Raw genomic sequence first — 8,771 nt, 5'->3', positions numbered from 1 at the left:
TTGCTCGTTTAAAGATATAAGATTAATTTTATATTTTTGAAGTCTAATATATATAATTGTATAATATTTAAAACTTTATTTAGCAAAACACGGGTCGCAATAAGTGGAGTAGCTATTACAGCCAAAACATCTTATTATGAATTAAGGCATGTAGGTAGTTAAAAAAATATATGACCACTATGTGAAAATAATATTTATAAATAACTCCAACTGCGTGATAGGACGGCAATAATTATCGAATAAACAATTAGAAAAGCAGAATGCAAATGAGTGACTCAAATGAGGAAATGCGAAAATATATTAATGGCAATTAAGTGACGCAGGTAAAGTTGTGGGAGAAACACGATAATCAATGATCAGGTGAATCAAACAGGGCTTTTTTCTATGGGGAAGTACTCTAGTGTTAGGAATTACCTGAGAGCTACGTGCAGCTATTCAAAAACCCTTTAAGCACTTACTGCTTATAGTACTGACGTTCACGGATAATTCTGCTCATGATCAGTCTAGTCAACAAGTACATAAACCTGGTAGTTATTGATAAATATCCTTATTACATTACATTTTAATCGCACACAACATCCACTTTGTGTGTATTTGATTAACATATGGTTAGTGTGCCCAAATTATTGCATACTTCTGAGTTACCCGTTGATCCACAACCATTTAATAAATACAAGGGTTATAAAGATAAGGGTTGTTAACAAACACAGCAGTGTAGCTCAGTGGATTTAGATTTCAATATAAAATGTCGGGTTTTCACAAATTGAATAAATTTTCCGATCATAAATTCAATTTCAATGCGATCTTAACGAGAATTCGTAAATAAATGGGCATGTTAAACTGAAAGTTTAAGGACATGACATGACTACCCGCATTCGTCCTTAGAGGTGGATTAAACCCCCACATTTTTACAAAGCCTTTGCCACTGCAGATGGAACATATATATATATGACCACGATGACCCCCTTATCTTAAAATCTCTCCACAATACGTAGGAAGTGGCAATGAAACAACATTAGTATATTGTGGTAGAAATCGTACCTATATATTAAATTGCTTCGGCCTTTCGCCCTTTTGCTGTGGCAATAGGTCAAAATGATAGACTTCCTTATAAGCAAATCTTTACATGTAATAGGTCGCACTTAGGATTTTAAATTTGCAAGAATTAAATTTGCTTGAATTAAATTTGACTTTAATCATTTATGGGTCAGGTTAATATCAAATGTTACATGTTTGGTAAATTCTTCCGCCCACATAACATATTTCAATCAAATATCAGCTTTAAAACATTATAAAATTTGCGATAATTTCCAATAACGATTTAATTCATCAGACCGTTCATAATTGGTAAACATTCATGAGTATTTATTAACCCACTTGCCTTTAAAGGTATTCAATTAATCCTTTATAACCAACACACTTGGCTTTTATTGTATAATTCATACTTTAAAACTGTTATTTAGCTTAATTATTTAATTGTATGGCATCAGTGTAAAATATTCATAGCGCTATTTATACAAAACTATATAACTGTAGTTCTAACTCCATATAATATATCTACAACGCAAATAATGATCATTTTTAGTAATGAGCATGAAATCATACAAATATTATGAAAGCTATTTTTTCTTACTGTTATCAGAATAATTAATATTTTTGACTTATATATGTATTCTGCTTATTTACAAGTTTCATCTACTTAAACATATTTGTCATATAATTGTTTTAATTAATAAAGTTAAATATTTACTTACTTGTAAATTTTTGTTGTTTCTACAACGTAACCCAAACCAATTAATGAATTATATTTTTAAATCTTGTTATATTATTTGAAGAAATTACTATAGATCACCTTATATAATATTGTGTTTCTTGCCTACGGGTACGTCGTAATACTTTTCATGTTCTAAATATATATAATAGAGGAAATCTTTTATCATAATATTCTATCACATATGTTATATAGATATTACACATGTAATGATGTAGAAGAAGATCTTTGATAATTTTGTGGAGTAAAAGGTAATATTAAAATAATACTCATCCTGAAACGAATTTACCTGTAAAGTTTCCATTTATAGAACATTTAAAGATAAATTCGTTTAATAAACAGTTTCATTGTAACGCATGAAAGCGACAGAGATGGCATGATACACATCTATTTCTCAGGCAATTGGAAGTAAAGGATTTTGTCGGTACACGAAAGATGTGTAACAATTCGTATTGTATATAACCCGGACACTCTATAGACGGATTTACCAAGTGCCCTCATACATTAATCATGCTGAGTATTGGAGGTAAAGATGATGTAATATTGAAGGACATGCGATTAGATTGTCAATGAAGCGAATGTAGAGATATAGCGGATGCTGGATAGGATGTAGTGCTCAGTATTGGCATCAGAAAGGTAAATAGATCGATACATATATGAAAAGAAAAGATAAGTACCTTCTTGTGAATGTTTGTAACGTTTTAACTCTACGACCGATTTCAAATGTCTTTCTTTCAAATCTGAGTGATGTAGGTCATATTTTTTTTTGTTTTCACACACTCGGCTGGTGTTTATACGTAAAGGCTAGTCTAGTATAGTATTATATTGTTATCTGTGGCTTAGATTTATTTCAATAGGTTAAATCCCGAATGAGTCTCCTTTGAATATGATTGGAGTAACTAACACTTTTATAAGTGTGGGCATTCTTGCATAAGATAACGGCTCACTGGGAAGGAGCTATAGGATATGTCGGATTCTTACCGGCTAAAACCGTTCCGACGCGCTTCTTTACATGGGACTGCGGGAACGTGAAATTATGGCATTAGAATACAAAATATATTATGTACTTCACTTCATTGTTTTTGGTACAAAATAATCAAAACGATCCACTAATAAATAAGTAAGTAATGAAACGGATTCATGTGAATGAAAAATGTCGGAGATATAGGCATCTTTGAAGGTACCTATTACATATTATTCAATTATAAGTACATTAAAAGTAAATCATCTCATCCGTGAGTTTTCCTCAGCATAAAGTACAAAGCTTAATACAAGCAATAATCTAAACGATAGTAAAGAGTCTCTGATCCGAATCCGTCCTCTGTGAGATCGGGAATTGCAACAAAAAAGACATATTATTTAGAATGCAATATAGTATGTAAAATCTATACTAATATTATAAATCTGAAGAGTTTGTTTGTTTGAACGCACTAATCTCAGGAACTACTTGTCCGATTTGAAAAATTCTTTCAGTGTTTGATAGCCGATTTATTGAGGAAGACTATAGGCTATATACATACCACGGGCGAAGCCGGGACGGACCGCTATGTTTAATAAAGTTGTAAGAATTAATTTTGTTATTATCCTACTGGATGACTCATCGTCAAATGATGATAATAAATTATTACACGTACCTCCATGATTATATATCAAGTTTTAAATCTAGAATAAAAGGTGAAGGGAAGGTAAAGGTGCTTTAATATTTTATTAGTAAATAATCTTTAATGATGAGTGTTATATCTCTAGCTATATTAAGAAACTAATGGGTGTCAGAAAGGAATAAAGAAAATAATCAGCTGTTCGAATGATATTTTAATGAAAACAGAAACACAACCATATGTTTACGATTTCATTCTCTTAGATAAGTAAAGAAAAAAAAAATGTATCGAAACTGCGAATTACCAACTTCTATCCTTCTTGAATTAACTGACAATATGACAATTTTAAACAAAGTAAAGCATGAATAATATTACATTGCTCGCTAATTGACTTTACTGACATAGAATTTTCTTATCCGGTTAAATGTGTTAATTACTTCAAACATTTGGCGGATATTGTACTTTTACTCTTCCAATAATAATCATTAAAAACTAAAATTTTCCATAGAACATAATAAAATATATCTAGGTACTTTTCCATTAGACATGTCATAAATTGTTTTTATATGGGATTAACACACTATACTTATTATATGTGAAATAAATAATGAAACCAAGATATTTTAAACATTATTACTGACCTTGCGAATACCTCATTATATTTATTTGTCAAAACACAAATAAAAAAATACAATACAGACGTTTCAATAATTGATAATCTATAGACATGACAAATGAATAAAGTATTAAAATATCGAAGCAAGCGCAACTAACTTCACACCAAAAATCCGGCTTGTCAATGCTTAAGCTTATCGAAGCTTGATATATTTTATAAATTGTATGTATCCATTATATTGAGGAAGGCTATAGGCTATATATGTACCACGGGCGAAGCCGGGACGGACCGCTATGTTTAATAAAGTTGTAAGAATTTATTCTGTTATTACCCCACTGGATGATACTTATTATATACTGATAAAACGGGTCTCATATAAGAAATAATATGATCACGGGGGCGATATACAAAAAAGGTACGCGATTCGCAAACGCTAAATATGTTTCTATACCTAATACAACAGTTAATACAGGTTATGCCTAGCTCTAATTCAAGTCAATTATATAAATTGGCACGGATTATGACCCGCAATTGTGCCAACGTCGTGTGGGCGAGAGACTTTCGGTGGTGTAATATTGTGTCAACATTGTCTGATACTGTTTATGGAGATTTAAATACCCTACACTGAAGCTAAATTGAATTTCTTTGTTGTTTAGGTTATTGCGCGCCGAAAATATACGCTCCTTTTTACAATATAAAAATATAATATTTAATTTACATAATAATAATTCTAAAATCTATGTATTTATTGATTTTTTTGAGGAATATAACTAACTAAGGCGGTGTTTGGATCTGCGTCTTGCGCCATGCCGCCGAAAGCTCACCACAGGGCCATCCGTTATCCCAAAATTCGATAGCGGGATTTATAAAAGTACATATTTTAATGCTTTAGAACTGAATAATTTAAATCTATCTATATAATATCGACAAGTATTTTTTATAACGTAGTCTTCTGTGAAGTGTGAAAACTAACCTAACTTTTTATTTTTTATCAGTTTTTTGTAAAAAGTGTTAAGTGAAGTTCCTTATATAAAATAAGAAATATACAAATATAAAATAAGAATTCTAACGAACTAGCAACTCGACCCGACTTCACACGAATGCAATTTGGAACATGCATAATTTTATTAGAAAATGCATACGGAATTATCTATTTATTTTTACAAAACTATGTATAGGTTAATTGGAAACAACGCAGGCGGATACTGCTTGATTTTGTAAAAATATTCCTTATTGAAAACATTTGAAACTTCGTTAAAATAATAGTGACTAAAAGTACATAATGATAAAGAATATATACCAAACGTCAAAACCAAAATAGGTTATTAATTAAATGGGTAAATTAATACTATAATATGTTTAATGTAATTATTTTAAGAAGTCTGTCTTTTTTCATTCTGGAAAAATCCAAAGGTTCGTTATCAGAAAGTGCAGAGTCGATACTTAATTCTTTTAAATTATCAGCAATATCACTATGACGTTTAACTTGTTACATTGATAACGTAAGTGGTTTCGTTTACAAGTGTTTTATATTAGTTATTATATCGTTCATCAAATGTCTAATAAACGCTTCCTTGATCTAAGTATCAGACATTTGTTCAATTTTTATACTTACTAGCGACTCGCTTCGTACGGGTGAAATTACGTATGTATTATACATATAAACCTTCCTCTTGAATACATTTTAAATTCTTCTATTTAAAAAATCCTATCAAAATTTGTTGCGTAATTTTAAAGATCGCATAAAGACAAACACTGATACACAGACGGCAGAAAGCGATTTTGTTTTATACTATGTAGTGATTTTAGGGGCTTTGATGGTTGCATATATTAAGTTAATTTCATCATACTTCGTCGATAACTCGAACATCGCTTAATATGTAAAAGTTATATTTAACTAATAACATAGTCTCTGTTTTAACACGTGAGTATAGAACGGAGGGGTCCTGGGTTCGATTCCCGGTGGGAAATCACAAAAAAAATGTCACAGTGAGGCAGAATACAGAAGACTGATCACCTTCTTGTCTAGAAAGGAAATCGATCAGTCAATCATCTGCCCCATATCCCACTTTTTTATAGTCCCTGTAGTATATTTTAAGCAGGTATTCATAAAATTATATTATTACTATCTGTGGTTAAATATTTCGGTCTGCACTATAGTTACACGCGTATGTAATATAATACTTAAAGCCTTATTGAAGACAAGACTTGATTTCAATTGGATTTTAAAATTGATCCAAATTTATTTTAAGAATAATTGCGTTTTTAAAGTTTCCAGATCATTTTATTACATTTTATATCACTGACGAAAATATTAAATAAAAATAAAGTATCATCAACAATGATTCTTATTAATTTTCATTGACCTGCGTAAATAATGGCAATTGAATGTTGAGGATTGTTGTTCGTATATCGATAAATTTACACCAACAGACAAGTGTAGGGTGTTAATAAATAATCACAGATCAATAAGAAGTGTCTAGCTACTTTTGAATTAATGGTCTAAATAATATAATGATTCATTCTTACGTGGATTTTTTTTAAATGAAGAAAATCTCCAAATTGGCAAACAATAAAAGTTCACTGTGCATCACTTAGATTTACTTAAAATTTTCAGTCCACAATATAAATTCACATTCATTTCTTCAATAAAACAGATCAAATGTTATAACGTTATTTAAAAATGGAACAGGCCGCGCTTCTTTTTTTTCCTTTTTTTTATATTTTACGAAGGAGGTTTCCTTGGTTTAATATACACGTGTGTCCAAAACGTTCACTCACAAGTTCAGGACTATCAAATATTTAAGCTGGCAACAACAATGACCATTAACCTGTATAAGGTAGCCTCAATGGACCACTTACAGTACTGATTGGTTGACAATGCTCTGACGCATTTGTAGTAAGGATATCTAAAGACATTGACCAGAGCGTTATACAATAATTTTGATCGTGTTATTGATATTGAATATGAAATCCGATTAGTTAAATGATACTGTCTTATTAACGTCCATAAAGAACTTGTATCAACAAAGTTTCAAAGCCTTCAAGCATGGGTAGAATGCAATATGAACAACAAACATGCGCCTTGTTAAAGTATATTTTGCGTCTGCATAGAACTCTTGAGCACGTGTATTATTTGACTGGGCGTAGCATCCTGGGAATTATAATGTCTTGAATTATATATGACTCACAAGATAATACATAGGGTTATGCATTTATGAGACATTGTCTCAGTTTTATTGAATCACAATTAAGTGACGATGCGAACTTAGTAAGATTGTTAATTGAAAGATAGATTATTTCAAAATCTAAGTAACAAATGCTTTGGCAAAAATGTGTATCTCGATTACAACATAAATCCATTGTTTTAAGACTTCTCAACCAATTCAAAAAAGGGAGCAGGTTATTTATTATTTCGACTGTTTCTTTTTTTTTTTGGGTTTGTTATATCATAAGTAATTTTTTATTTAAAGGTGTTTCTTCTCATTCATTTTTAGACAAAAATATATATTTCAATGAAGTAAGTGAACATAACCGATATTGCCATAGGTATATTTCGAGATTAACGTAAACTAATCATTTAACACAAGATACTATTAAAGAAACTAAATTTTAACAGGCGTATAAAAATGACCATCGAACATTAATGTCAACCTTGTCCATAAGAGTTAGGATATAAATTGCTTAATAAAAACCTTTCAGGTCGAAGGTCAATCAAATTTCATTACCGTATGTTCACTCAGTGATATTTTCGGATCATATTACTTATTGAATGAGGGTCCACTGCCACTACATTTTGATGGACGGACCTTGTACCTGTAGGCACTATAGTGCAGGATTAAAAGACGTATATTTAGTTACTAACTACTAGTCTAATTTACGTTATTTTTAACGTTACGAACTTGAATATTCTTGATTTATACATAGCATGCAGTCAAGTTAACAATACAGCTATGGCAACATTACGAGATATAATCTGTAACAAATATGAAACAAAACATCAGCGAGTGATTTCAATAATGTTATTTGTCATTTCTATATACCTACAAGGATTTCAGTAATAAAAATAATAACATGCTCAATTTTTCTTACCCTTTTATAAAAATCCTTGAAATGTCGCTGTTGATATGTGAAATGTTTTTTACAATTTACCGTTATATTTCACTGCATGCAGCAAAATTTATAGGTAGCTAGACGCTATCGAAAAACGAAGCTTCTTTTTGAAAATTTTCATTTTTCTTTTTACGAACGGATCCACTGTGACGGTTGAACGCAAAACGGCAATATCACAACACAACCTTTTTAACTGTCATGAAATTTAAATTGGCCGTTTAAAAAAAAAAGAAATAAAACGTCAAAATTCGAACGCGCGTTCGAAATCGCGCGCGGACTCTGGTCAAAGGATACAAGGACTGCTATTTTCACCGTTCCTTGTTACGGATTTATTTTTATTGGATGATTATAGTTTAATGGGCGGATTTGTGCGTAACGCGAGTTGCCCACGCGATCTGTGCTCATACGACTGAACGCACGTTTCGTCAAATATTCAGCTTAATAATTTAAGACCTGTGTGTACTTATGGCTGTGTAATGTCATGTCACAATGAACAGGATTTGTATGGAGTGGATACGCTGCAAATATTTGTTTTCGTCACGTCCCCTTTGAATGTATTTGCACGGTACAGTAGCTCATTAAATATTATATTGTTTGTTCTCCGATACAAGATGTATTAAGAGATACAACATGAATTCCATATTATCTATGTGATATGGACGTATTGCTGTAT

At 31.0% G+C, this 8,771-nt stretch overlaps 1 protein-coding gene across 1 annotated transcript in view; it reads right to left on the bottom strand.

Annotated features, from left to right (window-relative positions):
- Positions 1 to 8,354, bottom strand: part of LOC119836696 (laccase-4-like) — a 70,522-nt gene extending 62,168 nt beyond the window's left edge. The window contains exon 1 of the mRNA XM_038362117.1: positions 8,078 to 8,354. The gene's annotated coding sequence lies outside the window, so the exon portion shown is untranslated. The remainder of the gene's footprint in view (positions 1 to 8,077) is intronic.
- Between the last annotated feature and the right edge of the window lie 417 nt (positions 8,355 to 8,771).

The sequence above is a fragment of the Zerene cesonia genome, chromosome 25 (assembly GCF_012273895.1).
Source record: "Zerene cesonia ecotype Mississippi chromosome 25, Zerene_cesonia_1.1, whole genome shotgun sequence".
Taxonomy (NCBI): Eukaryota; Metazoa; Arthropoda; class Insecta; order Lepidoptera; family Pieridae; genus Zerene; species Zerene cesonia.
Note: the sequence above shows the minus strand (reverse complement) of the source record. Positions and strands in the feature narration are given on the sequence as shown.